We start from the raw sequence: 20,097 nt of genomic DNA, 5'->3' as shown, positions 1-20,097 counted from the left end.
TCAAAAAAAAATGCACTAGATCATTCTTCACATATACATGTATAATATATGCTCATCAAGAAGAATAAATAAATGTTATATATAAAAAAAAAAAACATCTACATTGTAGTCACATAATACACATCATACAGTTCAAACAAATGTTAATGTAATCAGTCACTGTTAGTGTCTTCTTTTAGGTCTGGCGCAGGGATGTGATACATATGACTGACGGCACGAAGGAAGAAGGAGGTGGTAATGGTACCGTCTGTTAGTTGCTCCCATAGCGTAGAGAGGCTGTGAACGTTAGTACTTTGTGCGCTGCCAACGGGCAAGACTAGGCTCATCTACGAGGCGAACTTGTCTGGAAACTGTCTTGGCTTCTTTGATTAGTGCAGTAACAATCTTGTAGAAGTGTCGTTTTTTCCCGTTAGCTTTACTGTTTAATCTCCGATGCCAACCTTCAAAATTAAAAGCAAATGTTAAGTTCATATATTAAGAGAAAAATCAATATAGCAGATGACAATATTTAATAACAGTTTCGTATATTTTAAAAAAAAAGTATTTATCATGTGTTTATCAGTCATTTCAATAATTGCTTACTTCCATGTTGTTCATTTACTTCAGTTATACCAACTCTACTGTTTTGTAAATAATATATAAAAACAAAATACCTTCTACAGCATTATTGGTCCGGATGGACAGTTGGTACACTGACCATTGGGCCACACTCCAAACGGAACACTGTAGCCACGCTCTGTTGATCTAGGCCATGAGTTGGTGAAGAAGAGGTGGAGCCGTTGGTGGTACTGTTAGCTGTCTGTAAGCTTGGATAATGTGTCCTGCTGGCAGGTATGGTAAGGCTAACACTGTCTTGATGAAGACGTTGACGGCTTCGTCTGCAGAGAAGGCTGTCTTTAATCCAAGGTTGGCGACTTTTCGCATCACTGCCTCACCCTAGTGGAAGGCACATCCCTTAATGTCAGCATTGGGAAACACAGACTTTACTGCTGACCAGGCTCCTACAAGATAATCGAATAATAATATTATTATTTTTTAATTATATGTAATCATGACAATAAATACAGTATATACATATTATTATTTAGTCGCAAAGCAATAACTATTTTCAAAGTATTTTGTGAATATTCATACTTATGTATGGTGTGTTCATATTGTGACTTGGATGTAGAGTTGTCCCATTGGCACTCATATCACATCTTGTAGTTTGTATCTATCATTGCAAATATATAATACAAATATATGGTGTAAATATATAATTCAAATATTCAACTATTTGAACTTTTTTTCTATTAAGCTTTTTACCATTTTACACATGAAAAACACGCAAATTAACATTCCCAGATTTGAAACAAAACTATATAGTATACTTTCTCTTATTAATGGTGAAGGACGTCTAATATACGTATTTCTTTGTGAAAAACTTATATACAAAATTTCAGTTTGATGATATTAAAGAAAAAGGCAAATTAGAAACTTACCAGTATTGCATAGACGGTGTTGCCACCGTGAACATCCCTCACACTGAAGTGCATGCTGTCGAGGTCTAACATGTTGGAGACAAACCACACAAGGAAAAGCCATTGTGATATTAAAAAAAAAAACGCATTCTGTCTTCTCTTTGATAGTTAGGATTCGGTAACCGAACAAAAATTCTCAATTTGAGAAATTTTAAGAACTTAAAAGAAAAACAAAGTTTGTATGTATCAGCTTGGGGATCGGCTTGTACCGTTGTGTATGTAGCTAATTGGTATTACACAAGATGAAAGACTTGTTGTTAGGATCAATGTCAATTGAAAGAAATTGCTAATTACAGCAGATTAATGTTGATGTTTGAATTGTTTTTATTATAATTATACCCGATAATCATGAAAACTTGTAATAAAATCATAATCAATCTAGTTGTTTTATACTCGTCTGAAGATTTTTCTTTTTTACCGTAGTCTACAACTATTACCTTATAATAAAAATCAAAAACATTTATGAATTACACCATTAATATATCTTTATTTCTATTCCCTATAAATATGTGTTTTATTGGGGCCGGATCGACGTGGGACGAAACGACTTGGGCCGGGTCGACGTGGGAATTAAGGTACTACATATTTTTGGGATACGATTGCTTTCATGCAATTTATAGACTTATACCGGTGGCTCAGAGCAATGTCCTCGCGTCAATCGTTTTATTCTCACTATTAAGGATCATCTCAGATTCTTATGATTGTCTTGCTTTAAAAGGTAAAAACAAACATTGGAATTGAACTTGTACAACTTTCCTATAATGTTCTTTTCATAATCTCATCTTTGACAATTCCCCCGACTTATATGCGTGGTTTTAACAACATGGAAAATCAGAAGTAAACAGTAATTATATTAAGTGGTTTTTTTTAATTTAGAAACACGTCAGAGGGAATTCGCATTTTTATACGACCGCAAATTTTGAAAAAATTTTCATCGTATATTGCTATCACGTTGTCGTCGTCGTCGTTGTCGTCGTCGTCGTCGTCCGAATACTTTAAGTTTTCGCACTCTAACTTTAGTAAAAGTGAATAGAAATCTATGAAATTTTAACACAAGGTTTATGACCACAAAAGGAAGGTTGGTATTGATTTTGGGAGTTTAGGTCCCAACAGTTTAGGAATTAGAGGCCAAAAAGGGACCCAAATAAGCATTATTCTTGGTTTTCGCACAATAACTTTAGTATAAGTAAATAGAAATCTATGAAATTTAAACACAATGTTTATGACCACAAAAGGAAGGTTGGTATTGATTTTGGGAGTTTAGGTCCCAACAGTTTAGGAATTAGAGGCCAAAAAGGGACCCAAATAAGCATTATTCTTGGTTTTCGCACAATAACTTTAGTATAAGTAAATAGAAATCTATGAAATTTAAACACAAGGTTTATGACCATAAAAGGAAGGTTGGTATTTATTTTGGGAGTTTTGGTCCTAACAGTTTAGGAAAAAGGGGCCCAAAGGGTCCAAAATTAAACTTTGTTTGATTTCATCAAGAATTGAATAATTGGGGTTCTTTGATATGCGGAATCTAACTGTGTATGTAGATTCTTAATTTTTGGTCCCATTTTCAAATTGGTCTACATTAAGGTCCAAAGGGTCCAAAATTAAACTTAGTTTGATTTTGACAAAAAAATAATCGGTTGGGTTCTTTGATATGCTGAATCTAAAAATGTATTTAGATTCTTGATTATTGGCCCAGTTTTCAAGTTGGTCCAAATCGGGGTCCAAAATTAAACATTGTTTGATTTCATTAAAAATTGAATAAATGGGGTTCTTTGATATGCCAAATCTAACTGTGTATGTAGATTCTTCATTTTTGGTCCTGTTTTCAAATTGGTCTACATTAAAGTCCAAAGGGTCCAAAATTAAACTTAGTTTGATTTTAACAAAAATTGAAATCTTGGGGTTCTTTGATATGCTGAATCCAAACATGTACTTAGATTTTTGATTATGGGCCCAGTTTTCAAGTTGGTCCAAATCAGGATCTAAAATATTATATTAAGTATTGTGCAATAGCAAGTCTTTTCAATTGCACAGTATTGCACAATGGCAAGAAATATCTAATTGCACAATATTGTGAAATAGCAATATTTTTTTTTAATTAGAGTTATCTTTCTTTGTCCAGAATAGTAAGCAAGAAATATCTAATTGCACAATATTGTGAAATAGCAATATTTTTTTTTAATTGGAGTTATCTTTCTTTGTCCAGAATCAACTCAAATCTTTGTTATATACAATGTATATTCACTTTTTACTACCAACTGATAAATTAAAATAATCTTTACCATTCAGTGATAACAAGCAGTTTTTTTACATCTTAATATTTTATGATGTATTTAAATGAGTAGTTATTGTTGCAAACTCCATTAGAAATTTAATTGAGATTAATTTGGAATAAGGGAAAGGGGGATGTGATTAAAAAAAATTGGGTTCAATTTTCTCATTTGAAATGAAATTTCATAAATAAAATGAAAATTTCTTCAAACAATTTTTGAGAGGATTAATATTCAACAGCATAGTGAATTGCTCTAAGAGAAAACAAAATTTTTAAGTTCATTAGAACACATTTATTCTGTGTCAGAAACCTATGCTGTGTCAACTATTTAATCACAATCCAAATTTAGAACTGAATCCAGCTTGAATGTTGTGTCCATACTTGCCCCAACCGTTCAGGGTTTAACCTCTGCGGTCGTATAAAGCTACGCCCTGTGGAGCATCTGGTTGATAAAATGCGAGAGTTCTCTGAATTCCGATAAATCTATTTCTGTCATATAAGAACTGAAAAGGAGTTTTTCTTATATGTTACCGTTATGAAACTGATATTTGAGATTGTAATATCATAAAGAAATAGAGAATCATCTAGGTCGTTTAATAAACATTTAATATACGTTCTTGCTCCAGGGTTTGTTTTGGAAATTATGCCGCATGCTTGTAGATTTCTTGACTTCAAGCTGAGAATATTTTGTGATATTCCTAAAAACAGTCTGCCCAGATCTTTGCCGTTTGAATAATGTGTGCCCGATATAAATCTAGCTCCTCGTTCGTTTCTGTTAGCAAAAGCTGTACCCATAATACGAATTTATCGCCCAAATGCAATTACAAATTCGTCCATAGATAGATTTCTATGAGTCTTTCTTCTGATTTCTTATTCTTTCTAATAGTAGTGTTTTCATAGTTTGGAATCTCTAACATATTATGATTGACATCTTTACCTGCAATAATATCATACCTTAATACAGCTGAGTATCCAAATTTTTCTGGAGTTTTTTTTGGGAGAATTTGCAGAATAAACAGAAAAAGTCGATGTAATTGACGATTCAATGACCACCTTTTTAACTGTTGTTTTCCTGATGTTTCAATACATTTTTCCATCTGCGAGTACGCAGCATTGTACATCAGTGGTGTTTCAGCGTTTATTAATTTATTCATGTGCTTTTTAAAAGCAATAACAGCTGTATCTTTACACCTCTCCCAAATAAATGCACTTGCTGCATGATGGTTTCCACAGGTTCGTAAATAATTTTTTTTCATTATGATATTGTTTGCCATATCGTTTCTCAAGTGACGCGTGCATCCAACATTATGCCTGAAAATGGTCGGAATTCTGAGATTTTATTTTCACTGAATGATTGTAACATTTTATCAACTACAGACATTACAAGGTCTACAGTCTTTTTATTCTTATTTTCATAGTCCATACGAACAACCCATGTGACATTTTTAAGTAGAGTAAAAAAAAAAGAAAGTAAAAAAAGCAGAAATCAGATTAATGTGTTTTATGATAGCACCTGTGCAGCCTATATAAATAATTTTTAATTGCTTTTACTTTAATTAGAATCAATGTTTAGAACTATTGATAGCAATTGAACAGTATAATAAAGATAAATACATGTATGACGTCCATTATCACTGTACTACACTGTGCGGGATGTATCAAATTTGCAGTCACGTCCGGTCAAAATGGGAAAGTTAAATCTGATGTCTCGTGTAAAAAGAGTGGCACCCTCTTTGCACGTTAAGAACCCTTGCAATAACTCTTTGAGGGATATGTAGGTGGCCTATCGCAAGGCAACATTTCAGTCCCTATCCTATATACCCTCATTTTCCAGTGGCAGTCCAAATTTCCCCTACAATCATTCAGGATGGCCTCTATTTTAAGACCTACCTATTGTATTTTTAGTTAACTTTGTCACGTCCTGATCATGCATGAACTATTTACCACTGGACGTTCAGCAACCAACAATCAATTAATCAACTACAAGAATCATGCATATGAGTGTGGAAAATTTTACAAACGAATTCTGCTCTTCCCAAAGGGATTTGACATAAAAAGAGGGACGAAAGATACCAAAGGGACAGTCAAACTCATAAATCTAAATAAAAAAATTGACATAAACATGTACATATGATAGAAATATTAAATCCAGAAAAAAAACATTTCCATATAAGTAATGAGATATAGTACGAATGCCAATGAGAAAAGTTTAGATACGGAGTATATATATCTCCTAATTTATTCAATATTTCTGGGCTTGCATTTCTTATCATGATTTCTTTGAAAGAGGATTGCTGCTTACAGGAAAGCTATTACTAAAATAAGAGTTTTAAATGTGAAGTTGATTTCATCCCTTCGTCAATTTTACATACGTCATCACGGGTCGGTTGACCGTTTAAAGAATAACCGTTCCTTATGTCGTGACTACAATACACCTACCTTTGCACGAATGGTATCTACAAAATTAGACTATTTACCGGATTTGTAATAACATAATCTACACGACGGTTTGCCACATGTGGAGCAGGATCTGCTCTACTTCCTGAGCACGTTATATCACCCCGTTTCTATGTTGTGTCTCCTCTACTATTATGTGTTTGTTTTTCTTTTTTTTTTATCCATGACGTTGTCAGTTTATTTTTTATCTATAAATTGAGTCCCTCTTTGTACTCGGGGTTGTACATATTGTCCTGTGCATCTGATAGCCACTGGCCCGTCTTACATAGTAACAAAGATCCTCTCATCATTTTGAGCTCACCGGGCCCGAAGGGCCAAGTGAGCTTTTCTCATCACTTGGCCTCCGTCGTCTGTCGTCCGTCGTCTGTCGTTAACTTTTACAAAAATCTTCTCCTCTGAAACTACTGGGCCAAATTAAACCAAACTTGGCCACAATCATTATTGATGTATCTAGTTTAAAATTTGTGTTTTGTTACCCGGCCAATCAACCAAGATGGCCGCCATGGCTAAAAATAGAACATAAAATGCAGTTTTTGGCTTATAACGCAAAAACCAAAGCATTTAGAGCAAATCTGACATGGGATAAAATTGTTCATCTGGTCAAGATCTATCTGCCATGAAATTTTTAGTTGAATCAGACAACCCATTGTTGGGTTGCTGCCCCTAAATTGGTAATTTTAAGGAAATTTTGCTGTTTTTGGTTATTATCTTGAATATTATTATAGATGGAGATAAATTGTAAACAGCAATAATGTTCAGCAAAGTAAGATTTACAAATAAGTCAACAGGATCAAAATGGTCAGTTGACCCCTTTAGGAGTTATTGCCCTATATAGTCAATTTTTAACCTTTTTTCGTAAATCTCCATGATCTTTTACAAAAATCTTCTTCTCTGAAACTACTGGGCCAAATTAATCCAAACTTAGCCACAATCATCATTGATGTATCTAGTTTAAAATTTGTGTTTTGTTACCCGGCCAATCAACCAAGATGGCCGCCATGGCTAAAAATAGAACATAGGGGTAAAATGCAGTTTTTGGCTTATAACTCAAAAACCAAAGCATTAAGGGCAAATCTGACATGAGGTAAAATTGTTTATCTGGTCGAGATCTATCTGCCATGAAATTTTGAGATGAATCAGACAACCCATTGTTGGGTTGCTGCCCCTAAATTGTGATTTTAAGGAAATTTTGCTGTTTTTGGTTATTATCTTGAATATAATTGTAGATGGAGATAAACTGTTAACTGCAATAATGTTCAGCAAAGTAAGATTTACAAATAAGTCAACAGAATCAAAATGGTCAGTTGACCCCTTTAGGAGTTATTGCCCTTTATAGTCAATTTTCAACCTTTTTTCGTAAATCTCCATGATCTTTTACAAAAATCTTCTCGGAAACTACCGGGCCAAATTAATCCAAACTTGGCCACAATCATCATTCATGTATCTAGTTTAAAATTTGTGTTTTGTTACCCGTCCAACAAACCAAGATGGCCGCCATGGCTAAAAATAGATCAAAGGGGTAAAATGCAGTTTTTGGCTTATAACTCGAAAACCAAAGCATTTAGAAAAAAATCTGACATGGGGTATAATGGTTTATCTGGTCACGATCTATCTTCCCTGAAATTTTAAGATGAATCAGACAACTCGTTGTTGGGTTGCTGCCCCTAAATTGGTAATTTTAAGGAAATTTTGCTGTTTTGGGTTATTATCGTGAATATTATGATAGATAGAGATAAACTGTAAACAGCAATAATGTTCAGCAATTTAAGACTCAAAAATAAGTCAAAATGACCAAAATGGTCAATTGACCCCCTAAGAAGTTATTGTCCTTTATAATCAATTTTTAACAATTTTCATAAAATTTGTAAATTTTTACTAACATTTTCCACTGAAACTACACGGACAAGTTCATTATAGATAGAGATAATTGTAAGGAGCAAGAATGTTCAGTAAAGTAAGATGTACAAACACATCACAATCACCTAAACACAATTTTGTCATGAACTGTCTGCTTCCTTTGTTTAATTCACATATACCAAGGTGAGCGACACAGGCTCTTTAGCGCCTCTAGTTTCGTTAGTGTTCTCAACAAACCACGAGGTAACATGTTTAACTGTTATTTTCACAAATTCTTTTTTCGTCATTGCTGCTGCTACCTTTGGGACATGCTGAAGTCCTACATAACCAAGGGGGTGTAGCTGACCATCAATGTTTGCCTTGATTATAATTGCGTTTTTATCTTTTGGATTTTCTGTTTCACGTGACAGTTCAACTAAAACTTTTTTTTTCATTCTTATGGAAGTACGTGCAAATAATAAATTGTTCTGGTACTCACTACCATATGTTGAACCTTTGATAAGTATTGTAACTGTGTACTGAATAATGTCCACTTTTATCTTATCTATTTTCTGCAATATTGACATCTTCAGGCATACATATACGTTTACTCTGATCATTGTTGTTAAATACGTGTTCCGCTTACACATAAACGGGTTAAATCTTGATAATTACAAACTGGCATTCCTTGCAGATCGACTGGATTGCAATAGTCTGGTTAGGATCTCAACTGATTGATTGATTGTTGGTTGCTTAACGTCCAGTGGCAAATATTTCATGCATATTTAGGACGAGAACAAGTTAACAATAAATACAATAAGTAGGTTGTTATAATAGAGGATGATGGTCGGGGAAATTTGGACTGCCACTGGAAAATGAGGGTATATTGGATAGAGACAGAAATTTTGCCTTGCAACAGGCCACCTACGGACGCCTCAAAAGAGTTGTAAGGTTTCTTAACGTGCAAAGAGCGTGGCACTCTCTTAACACGAAGCATCGGATTTAACGTTCCCTTTCTGACCGGACGCGACTGCAAACATGATACATCCCGCACAGCCAAACGGACGCCCCACTTCGGCAGGCGTTTTACTGCCGGTCGGGAGAAGACCAAGTTACCATATTCCTATATCCCAGTCACCCTTGGGGTGGGATCTCAACTGAGCTCCAGGAATCATGAAAAAGGACCAAATAAGCACACCCAATGATTTTACCCCTGAAACTGCATCTTTGTTGAACTGAAGCAAACAATAAAATTATCATATAATAGTTGCGTCATATGGTCTTATTGACATAAAAACTATATCTTTTTTTTTATATAACATGATTTATTTTTCATAGCTCTTTAATATTAATTGAATATAACTAAAACACAAATCTAAGTGCAGTAAAAATAGTCTCCTCTGATCTGTAGACATTCTTGCCTCTCATTCTTTCTTAATTGTGTGGCAGGCACTAAATCTTGTTTAACCTTTTCCTTTTCTTCTATTTTTATCTATCAAAAATCTGGTTTCACTTTTCATCACTAATTTGCTGAGTGCTGCTTGGTTGAAAATCATTTAACTATTCTTTACAACCAAGCAGCACTCAGCAATAGTGATGAAATCGTTAAACTATTCTTTCCCCAAGGGTGACTGGGGTATATAAATATGGTCACTTGGTCTTCTCCCGACCGGCAGTAAAACGCTTGCCGAAGGCTGTGGATTTTCTACAAATATCTTGATTTATTTGCCACAAAGTCCTCCTTTTCTATCAAATGCAATGAAACAGTAAAAAATAATGCTTTGCATCAAGTTTCCCCTTGGAATATGTTCTAAATGGCCTATCTCTATTATTCATTATATCTGTAGTTTTTTTACAATTTAGGTTTTAAAAATTCGTATAAAAATGGCTACAGAAGGGTATATAAACCTTAACATTGGATTTACTATTCTATTTGCAGCAGTATATTCTAACAGAAATTGTACAGTGTCCGTAAGCATACAGTGTGGTAAAACTATCAACAATCTCGTCAAAGTCGAGAGATTTGTCTTTGCCGATAAATTGATATATGGGACGTCCCAAAATTATACTCAATGCGCACTTGAATGAAATAGTTGCCACTTGACGTTAAACTACAAATAAAATCAATCAACCGACAAAATAGATTAACAGTATACTATTCCGAGAAGAGAACCTCATATGTTTTTTATTATTAAATAGTACAAATGAAACCAGACATGTCAGTGTCGGTACTTTGATAATGCGGCCTAATAGTTTTGATTTACACACCATCATGAACTACTATATCTAGTGGCTGTTCAATATTATGATTATAGAGATGAAATGCTGACTCACAATTTATGCAGTAACATCTTTGCATTAATTGTTTTCCATCATTAATGATTACATGAACATTTGCGGTCCTTCTAAAATGTGTACAGGAGAAGACATTAAGGTGCTCGGTACAATACTAGGGTATATAGATTTACAGTGAAAGTGAACATATGGTCAGTTTTAATCAAATAATTTTGTTGTGCAAGTCAGCATGATGTAAATGTATCAAACTATTTTGAATAAAAGGAGGAAGTGCTGGCACCCTAAATGTATGCGAACAATAATTTGCTTTTATTGTATTGCAATATTGCTGTCCATTGTATTATATATTGATTCCTGACATAAAAAGAATATGGCAGACTTACTATGCGGGTAAATAGATTAACAAATTAAAGTGCACAAATGGTCAGTTTTGATCGATGTGGTCAAAAGATTTTGTTATACAAGTCGCACTAATGAAAATGTACTAAAGATCCCAGTGGGATACCATTGTGATTCACTGGAATCCAAGTGGGGGGATCCAATAGAATCCTACTGGAATGTTTTGGAGTGTCAGTGGAATCCCAATGGGATCTCGGTGTCATTTCCACTGGACTTTTCTACATTTTACGTTGGAAATTTGTACTTTGTTTTTCTAAATTATCCCACTGGAATTTGAACATGTGTATTTTATAGATATATAATTCAAATGGGATGTTGGACTTGTAGAATTTTCATTAAAAAAAATTTAGCTGCTGATAATTAAATGATGATGGACCTGAAAGATATACATATATACATTCCAGCAGTGATAAAGTTAAGTTCATTTTTTTTACATAAATAAGGCTGTTAGGTTTCTCGTTTGAGTTGTTTTACATTGTCCTATTGGGGCCTTTTATAGTTGACTATGCGGTATGGGCTTTGCTCATTGTTGAAGGCCGTACGGTGACCTATAGTTGTTAATGTTTGTGTCATTTTGGTCTTTTGTGAATAGTTGTCTCATTGGCAATCATACCACATCTTTTTTATATTATTCCAGGCGATTGATATTTTTTTTAGAAACCCTCAATATTTTAGAATATGTTTAATTTGTAATTTAGTTGGACTGCAAAAATTGGAATGGTCTAATTATAATGCATCTATCATGTTACATCATGTACATATATTTCATTTACTAAATATATAGTATCCAGAAAATAATAATAAATAATTGGTATTGAAGAAAAAGTTAACAAAAGTTAAATTTTCCTTTAAATTAAGGAGCACATTAATTTTGTAATTAGTTATGTTCTGCCGTATTTTGAGGAATACAAACAATGATTCACTGTTGTAAATATCCATCAGACCACACTTTTTTAAGAGTTTGTTTGCTGAAATAACAATGTTTTCACTAAATCCTTCTATTGTTTCAATGTGTCTGCAAATAGTTTTATCCAAATAATCTTTCAATGTACAGTTGTTATTTTGTCTTCTGATATCTTCCCCAAGGTAGCATGAGACTGGGAGGCATTCTTGAATTATCACATTAATTTGGTTCTCATACGCGAAAAATAGTAAAATAATCCCTTTCTTGGTAACATTGTTGTGGCTGAAGCAACAAGCAGTATCATTTCTTGTCTTTGCATCCTGGTAACCTTTTGAGTAGAATACAGTTCCTCGGAATTGCAAACTACTAAATACTTTAACACCATCATCCCTCCTTTCCCTGGACAATAACAAGTAATGAGGACTTTGTACAGGAATGTTTGTTTTCATTCCTAAACTTAAAATGTTCTTTGCTGTTTTGACATCTCTACAAAAGAAAAACAAGAAATATATACCAAGTTTGCTGCATGAGTTGAATACATTCCATGATCATGCATTTAGTGCGTGATCATTTAAATGTTACATGGCTTCCTATTACACATACATAAACATGATAAAAAAAATATAAATCAATAAAGTGTCTCTAAAAAGTATATATTTTAATGACATGATTGAAACTACCTATTTTGACATACTTGTATTCATACCAATTTTTCCATGGAGATCATTTTACCAAGACCCCTCAGTAACCCAATCATGGGGCATTGACAATAAAAAATTTCATGTCTTATTTGTTCAAGTCTATGGTTTTTAGGTGTTGTTTTTTTTTGTCTTGCATACACCTTTGTATTTTTATTCAAGTAAATGACATCTATAAACAGTTACGGTTGTAAGTCCAGTGTAGTATGATGCTAGTTACAGATCACTAAAGCTGAAATAAACTTCATCATAGCATGTAAAAGTTGTATTGACTTCATCAGGCTCTTTTATCTCCTTCATTTAACAATCTGGCTTCAGACACCTTTTTTTGGTGGAGATGCTTCAGACTTGTTATTAAGAAATCTTTTTCTAAAAGCTTCAAGACTTACTGCCATCTGAGGATAATTCTGTTGGCATTTTTAAGCTTTCACATTATGATGATGATGTGACAGACTTGCCACAATTTGTGAAAAAGTTTGCAGTGTAGGGAAGATTTTCGCCACAGTGTTGGCAGTACATAGTAACTATCTCAAAGTTTCTTGTTGTAATCAAGTCTATGGTTAGGTTATCATAAAGGACACCAATGATGTTAAATCATTTAAATCTAGTATTAATTTGTGTAATTTTGTCCCTTTGGTATCTTTCGTCCCTCTTTTATAAAGTTTACAAAGTTCAAAGTGTTCAATCAACTATTTGATTATGTAGCACTACAGTTCAACATCAACTACTAAATATCACATATATGTTTTATGCACAGTCTTTGTTGTATGAGGAGCAAGCCTGCTTAGCTGTCTTGAGCTATTCATTGTTGGCTGGAATGTGTAGCAGTTGCTGTTGGTGTTGAGCTTGACAAACAGAAGGGAACATTATGTTGAATTGTCTAAGGATGACCTCGTATCAGTATGAATCTTCTGTAGCATTGCAAAGGTACACTCGCAGTCAGCATTTGAATTTGGAATGGTACACACTGCTGATGCAATCTTAGATCGGAGAGGGAACTTAGGTGTTCCAGTAATTCAGTTGGTCATCTTTGACACCTGTCCCCAGTCCCCAGTCTTTTGGTTTATATATTTCACGTGACAGTTTAACTAAAACTCCTTTTTTCAATCTTATTTAAGTATGTGCAAATATTAAATTGGTCTGGTATTCATTACCATATGTTGAACCTTTGATTAGTATTGTAACTGTGTACTGAACATTGTCCACTTTATCGTGTCTACTGTCTTCCTTATTGACATCTTCAGGCATACATATACTTTTACTCTGGTCTTGTTCATCTGTAGAAGTTGTTGATAAAATACGTGCTCCGCTGACACATGACCAGTTTAAATCTTGATAATTACAAACTGGAATTCCTGGCAGGTCGACTGCATTACAATAGTCTGGTTGGGATCTCAGCTGAGCTCCAGGAATCATTACAAAAGACCAAATTAGCACAGCCATTGATTCTATCCCAGCACTGACATTTTCAGAAACTGCATCTTTGTTGAACTGAAAAAAATACAAATGTCATATAATAGTTGCTTTATATGGTCTTATTGACATAAATAATATATCCTATCATATCTCGGTGTTTGTGTGTGTTTTTTTTAATATATATATAAAAAAGACATGTAATAACTTAAACATAACAAATATATCAGTGGCGGATCCAGAGGGGGGTCAAAAGTTTAAAAGTCAAAATGTTCAAAGCAACTATTTGATTATGTAGCACTCAGTTCAATATCATTTACTAAATGTCACATGTATGTTTTATGCACAGTCTTTGTTATATGAGGAGCAAGCCTGCTTAGTTGTCTTGAGCTGTTCCTTTGTTGGCTTGAATGAGTAGCATTTACTGTTGGTGTTTAGCTTGACTTGACAGTCACAAGGCGCATAACGTTGAATTGTCTAAGGATGACCTGTTAACAGTATCAAACTTCTTTAGTAATGAAAAGGTACACACTCAGTCAGCATTTGAGTTTGGAATGGTACAAATTGTAAAGTTATATTAATATTATAATTATTTATTAAAAACGATATACTGCCCGAAAATCTTGGTCCAGTTTGCTCATATATAAATAATTTCAACTATAAATTTCAAATGTGCCGCGAATCCCGAAACAAAAAAATATATAAGAGCGTAGTTTATCCGGGTAGCAAATTAAAGAGCACTCGAAACAATTTATTCCGAGCAAGATGAACCGTAAATCACGTGGTGATTATTAATTTTAATCAGACACACACATTACACTACTGAAAGATCCTTATTTCCAAAAAAAAAACACAGATCAAGTTCAAAATCACTGTTTCCGTTCTTGAGTAAACATATACCTGATAGCTGGTTCGGTTCTGTAGTTTCTACTTGCCTCGACTAAATGTTATGATACTTATACACGATGCTTATGAAAAAAACTTTCGACAACGAGAATCATGCATATGAGTGTGGAAAATTTATTGATTTCCTGTAGTTTGTGATCGCAATACTGGTATACCAGTATTGTGCACAATGCTTGTATAAAAATTTTGTACCAGTATTGTGTTGGTTTTTTTTCAATAAACAATTCATAGGTAATTAATCTTTTATTAAATGCGTCACATACTGTAATTAACATATGACATGACTATTCTAAGGTATTCAAATAATAGGACATATAGGTAATTAAGCACTAAATACTAATTATAACAATAACGATAATAAATACGGATATATATTATACTATTATATGATAATGTACTTTTAGCACTAATAATAAAATGAAAGCATGATGTATAACAATTGTTAAATAGTTTCACATGTTTAAATGGTGATACACTGCAATTGTCATCATTGAAAGCTTTAAGTCTTCTGTTGTTTTTGTTCTTATGTCACCATACTGTTCAAGTATTTCTACAAAGTCTTTATTTATTTTCTTCTAACTTTTCTTTTAGTTCTTTCTTTCCTAGACTCATGGTATACTTAAGGGAACTTGTTATAGACACTGCTGTGATAGCTGCTGTATCATCAGGATTAGTGTCGACAATTTCTTCAGCAGATGGAATTTCTTCCACCCTCTTTCTATATTCATATTCAGTCTCTGTGGACTTTCTCTTCCTCTTTACAACATGTCCAGCTTCCTCGGATGGTAATCGCACAGCCCTCTCAATGTCCTAGGGGTTGAGTTTTGACGCCATAGGATTGTGGTTGCATCTTTGGCCTTTGTTGTACTTTTAATAGAACCAGATGATATATCTGTTAGCAATTGTGTAGCTCATGGTTCTGAATCATGTGCTTCTCCCTTTGTCATGCAGAATATCAATTTTTTGTTCCTTGTCACTTTATTTTTCTTGATATTTTCTTTGTAAGGAGAGTGTGATTGGCTTAAGAGGTCTAGTTATGTGGTGGGAAACAATTGGAAGGTATGAAAACAATTTTTTTGTAAGATAAGCACTCGAAGCAAGACATCTCTTTGACACATTCCCCATTTCCATTCTCAATTTTATTATATCTGAAAAATCAAGCCATATCCATCGCCAAGGACATGGACGAATACATAAAGAGTCCATCAATTTATTTGTTCAAATCCAGTAAAATGTGTTAAGTTGTTTCTTTGTATTTGATACAATTGTGCAGGTCAGAAATTGTATATCTTACTTAAAGTTTCTCAGGTGGAGGAGCTTCATTCTTCTTGTTTGATAGAACTCGCTATTAATAGGATCTATATAGATTATATTTTTTTCCCTTGTATCCCAAATCTGCAATGAACAAAAACTCGTTAAAGTTCTGTAGCCAGAGTTCACTTCACATTGTTTTACAAGTTTTTAAATTGCTATTTCATAGAGCATTTCATTTTTCTATACGTACAATATAAAAACATTCTTTTTGTAAAAGAAAATTTTTGGGGTCATTAAAAGATGCTTTCGGTCCACATTAAGACGAAAGGACAGCGTCATAGGACGGGATATTCACTGGAATACTAGTACCCTTGCCTGATCAAGTCATCAAGGGAAAGCTTAGTAACGTGTACTGCACATATTGCAGACAAGATGTCAGCGTGTTGCATGGGGGTCGTGACAACTGTAAGCGGCAGTTTGAGTAAAGACATATATGACAGCAATGCAAAGTTACAAATGACAATTCTAAACTTTTATCAAGAAAAGAAAGAATCCCCAATTAATGGAACATCAGGTGTCAAATGCTGAAACTGTATTTATAAATTTTTCTATTTGAACATAATGTCCCAATTGCAGACAGTGAAACCTGATATTGCACATCACTTTGCAACCATTCGTCAGTAATTTCTTAAGTAAATGCAGGTTATTGAATGATTACTGAAAAGTTTCAAAATTACTGATAAGTCGATAGATTGTTACTGATTGTGTCAAAAGGGGGTTGGCATCTATGCATTGGTCCTAGAATTAACACATTTATTACGGTAGTGTTATCCAGTGGACGTCAAGAAGCCAGTTTGTCTTCTGGTATGTTTTGTTTTTACTAGGGTTCACACCATTCCCTGAAAGATCCAATGCCACATAGTTCTGCTGTTGCATATTTTTGAAGACTTCATCTGTCATACTAGTAGCTCCTAACTTCTTGCCAGTTGTGTTGAGTTTTTTTGGCATGAAGAATATTTGCCAGATTCTTAGTTCTATACTATTCGGGTATTTCCGGGCAATTAATGAAATGTGTTTTGTTCCTGTTTTTGGAAAACACCTACCTTTTATTGAATTCTAGACAGGCAAGAATGTTTCTGCTGATAGGAAAATATTTACAGTCATTTATGCAGTATTTGAATTGTTCTTCTGGCATCAGGTACGGTTGTATAATAGCGACAGCTTCCCTGTCCGTGGATTGCAGGTTGTTTGGTTGCGGTAGAATACTCTTTTCATGGTGAAGATACTGTGACAAAGCTGTCTTTGACATTCCATTATTTGACAGAAATATAAAAAAATGTTCTGATGTGGCATCTTTGACGGTTCTAGTCGTTCCTGATTTTAAGTCAATGTTTTGGTTTTTAAATTCCTTATATTCTCTTTTAATTGTAGGTTGTTCACTACAATTGTCCGACATTTAATATAATAAAAAAAATAATGTTATCAGTAAATCTAAAGAACAAACATTCAAGTATTTCCCCATTGTCATTGAAGCTAACATTGGACACCTACTAAAAAGGGAGGTAATTGAACCTAGGCCATATTGTTATTGTTATTGATATTTAAAAACACCTTTGTTGTTGTTTTAATATCATTATTTTTAGTAATATATTATTGAAAAAGATGTTGGCATGAAGAATATTTGCCAGATTAATAGTTCTATATTATGCGGGTAATTTAAGGCAATTAATGAAATGTTTTTTGTTCCTGTTTGTTTAAAACACCTTACTTTAATTGAATTCTAGACAGGCAAGAATGGTACTGTTAATAGGAAAATATTTACAGTCATTTGTGCAGTATTTAAATTGTTCTTCTGGCATCAGGTACGGTTGTATATTAGTGACAGGTTCTCTGTCCGTGGATTACTGTGACAAAGCTGTCTTTGACATTCCATTATTTGTTTAGGCCTTTCAAAGCTGGCAGGTATCTTTGTATACTTTTCTGTAAATATTTTCTATTAGGTTTCACTATAAATAATTTAAACATGCAGTAAAACATTTATTTTTCAAAAGTAATAAGTGAACTTAAAGATACTAAATTTCATTTAATAATGTTCGCCTCTTGATTGTTTGGTTTAAATGTTGCCAGGTATTGGGAATACTGTCATAAATGGTAGTTCATGTATCAACTCATGATCAATGTTAAAGAATGGCGCTAAAATAACAATAAATTTGTGACATAAATACAGCACAAACACACGCAAGAAAATACATCACATACGCACAATCGTATAATATAAAAGTCGCACGACATGCCAAACTCAGAACATTAACTCTCATATTCCATCAACAACAGACGCAACAGAATATCACAAACAGTGACGAACTAACATGTTATCACGGAATTGATACAATTATTTACACTACACTCGTCCACACTAATATGTCCTTGGAAGGTTCATCACTTGCAAAGCACACGAAATTAGTCAAATGCAAACTACAACCTCAAATATATGGGTCAAGTGGATGAATGAGGTCAAAAGTATTGTTGACCCAATTGCCTTTGAGCTAGACGCCAGTAAGTCTACATTGGATAACAGTTTAGAAATTGAAACTTGTTGGATGCTTTTTTTCTATTCACAATTTTCATATGCACTCCGTTTTACCGAAATTATAACAGCAGATATATTAAAAGCACTGTATTTTTATGTGTGCCAAAAAAAAGTAGGAACAGAAGATCATAGAACATCAGATTAATGGCCGCTTTCAAGAGAGATATGTCAGTTTTAAAACATAGGGACATTCATAACAAGGGGAAGGTAAGCAAAAGTACGTCATATGCGAAGTAATGATCGACATTTAAATATGGACACGTACAAGGAATCCGTTTTACTGTTTTTATTTCTTTTTTTAAATTTAACATTTGTGTACGATTTAGTAGCAATATATTTAAACATGCACATATAGGAAATGCATTTTCCCACACTTTTAGTATTTAGGGTAAATCGGGGTGCAAATTTTTGTGCTGTATGCGCATGAAAGTGCGCAATGATATTGCTAGTCATGCTTATTGTCGTATTTTGCCATAACAACAACAATCGATTATTGAAATATTCTATGTATTTAATACATTGAGATAGTGTTGAATAATTGAAAATAAAATGCTTATCAAATATAAAAAAAAAGATTTGGTATGATTTCAAATGAGACAAATCTGCACAAGAGACCAAAATGACAGAAATTTACAACTACCGATCACCTTACGGTCTTCAACAATGATTAAAATTTATTTCTGCAATTTCCATTGTTGAAAATGTACTTCCGCTCTGAAACTTTGGGGCATGTTCTCATCGTCGGAAAAGAGAGAAGGACCATACTAATTAAACACGTGAACTGCTTTTCATGAATACAGATCGTTATTAAAGATTACGATCTTCACTTTGGTTGTCAGTGAAGTAGTTTCACCCTTATCTTACATTAGAAAAAGTCCGGCAACTATGCGAAACATGAATGTAAACCGAACATAAAAAGGGGAAAAACTGTTTTCAAACGAGATGATACCACGATCGAAACAAAAGTATTAAAGACCGTCCCAACGACTCTCACTTTATGTCAGGCAAATACATAGATGCTGTGCTGAAATGAGAAGTTTTATTTACATCAAATATCACGCCAATTTCAAAATGTATAGTTATAATTATGTTTATTGGAAATTTACGATTAGTTCTGTTGTCTATTTGCAGATTTCTTATTCATTTTTATCCAAGGTATTCAGTAAAAAAACATCAAATTCATCATTGCGTATGTAAAATGTGAAAATGAGCTATCTATTGCGTTGATGTCTTGTACAAATTTATAAAGATTTATTCTGTTCAATAATCAAACGTTAAAAAGTACTTTTTGATTAGTCTGATGATATCCAATTTGTTACAGATTTTTTTTCTTCAATTTTTGTGTTTTATGTCAAACGTGTTTGATGCTCGTCCATGCAAGTATAATAGTAGTTCAGTCAACAACCTGCTCATTTGCAATTTCGCTTTGATTAAAAGTACCTTTTGTTTTTCCTAGTTAGTAGAGAAATATGAAAAAAATATCGATTTCTGAATTATTGCAAACCCAATGACATTTTTTTTAACTATCGTTGCCTTCTTCCGTATTCGCAGAT

At 33.5% G+C, this 20,097-nt stretch overlaps 1 pseudogene; it reads right to left on the bottom strand.

Moving 5' to 3' along the window:
- Positions 1–283: 283 nt before the first annotated feature.
- On the bottom strand, positions 284–924 carry LOC134717785 (uncharacterized; annotated as a pseudogene).
- Positions 925–20,097: the final 19,173 nt, after the last annotated feature.

This window comes from Mytilus trossulus, chromosome 5, assembly GCF_036588685.1.
Source record: "Mytilus trossulus isolate FHL-02 chromosome 5, PNRI_Mtr1.1.1.hap1, whole genome shotgun sequence".
Taxonomy (NCBI): Eukaryota; Metazoa; Mollusca; class Bivalvia; order Mytilida; family Mytilidae; genus Mytilus; species Mytilus trossulus.
The sequence above is the reverse complement of the archived record's forward strand: the minus strand, read 5'-3'. Positions and strand labels throughout refer to the sequence as shown.